This window comes from Quercus lobata, chromosome 11, assembly GCF_001633185.2.
Source record: "Quercus lobata isolate SW786 chromosome 11, ValleyOak3.0 Primary Assembly, whole genome shotgun sequence".
NCBI lineage: Eukaryota > Viridiplantae > Streptophyta > Magnoliopsida > Fagales > Fagaceae > Quercus > Quercus lobata.
In genome coordinates this window covers 10,368,978-10,370,671 of record NC_044914.1, presented here as the reverse complement: position 1 = coordinate 10,370,671, position 1,694 = coordinate 10,368,978, and positions in this window count along the sequence as shown.

Genomic DNA, 1,694 nt, shown 5'->3' with positions numbered 1-1,694 from the left:
ATGGGCTTAAAATTAGATCCCACTTACAATAAGGTAGAGTTAGGGCATTTTATACTCTCACATATGTTATTTCACATCCATTTTCATGGTTTAAAATGCAGTCATTTTCACATCAATTGTGCATATTGATCTGTACAAAGTAGTGTATAGAAATGATTACTCTTCTTTCGATTGAATATTGGAATCCATCGTACTCCACCCATCCCTTTTAAATAAGCTTGAAACTTTCTCTTTCTAAAATTTCATTTTGGATTAAGACTGCTCTTCTTTCAATTGAATATTGGAATCTAACATATCGGAGTTGGTAGGTCCATTTATTATGATCCATCACTAAGAACCAACAAAGAATTGGTTATGCACTTATGCTCCACTATTTGATGTGGATTTGGGGAATGGAAAATACATGGAAGCTACCATTGAGTATCCTGGCAACTCCGCCCATATGTGATAAATGCAAGCTATTTCATAAGGTTGTGGCAAGACCTAAGGAGTCTAGGAAGGCTAATGGTTTTGAAGATTGTTGAATTCCATACAAGCTTTGAAGATACATCGATGGCAGAATGGAAACTCAGAGAGAGAGAGAAAAGAATGATGTTTAACTTGTATATTGAATTAATGATAAGTTTACAATGCTCTGTTCTTTATATAGTGTGAACAGAGGCGGGGAAAGCTGAATAACAGAAGGAAAGCTGAATAACAGAAAACTAACTGCCTAACCAATCCAATCTGTACACGTGGAATAATAGCTAACAAACTCATTAACCTATATACAAAACGACAGCTGTTTAGTTATGAATATCTAAACTAAACTAAACTACTGTAGCTTAGCTCTATATTTACAAATGCTTTGTAACACAAACACCAAACACCGATATCTATATCCTATAACAAATTTAATACTCCCCCTCAAGATGAACCATAGATATTGATCAGGTTCATCTTGGATAGAAGGAAGTAGAATTGTTTGTATCCAAGAGCTTTGGTGAAGAAGTCAGCAATCTGGTGTCTGGTAGGCACATGAAAAGTTTTAATCACCCCATCCTGAATCTTACTTCGAATGTAGTGACAGTCAACCTCTATGTACTTTGTACGTTCGTGAAATACTGGATTTGCAGCAATGTAGAGAGCTGCCTTGCTATCACAGTACAAAGATGTTGGATGATTGTGATCTAAACCAAAGGTTCTAAGTAGAGCCAACAACCAGACAAGCTCACTTGTGACAGTAGCTATTGCACGATACTCAGATTCTGCTGATGATCTGGACACTACCTGTTGCTTTTTACATTTCCAGGATATAAGGGAGTCACCAAGGAAGACACAAAATCCTGAAACAGATCGTCTAGTGTCTGGGCAAGCTGCCTAATCAGCATCACAGTAGGCTTTGAGCTTCAACTCAGAGCTTGCAGATAGAAATAAACCCTGCCCTGGTGTTTTCTTAAGATATTTAAGTATCTTATAAACTGCTTGTAAATGAGGAATCTGAGGTGAACTCATGAACTGACTCAATTTGTGCACTGAGTAGCAAATATCAGGTCTGGTAAGAGTCAGATAGAGCAGTTTGCCTATAAGTCTTCTATACAAAGATGGATCAGGTGCAGCCTCTCCCATTGAACTCCTAAATTTGGTTGATTGATCCATAGGCACATTAGCAGGCTTGCTTGCTAGCAGACCTGTATCAGATAGCAGCTCCAAAA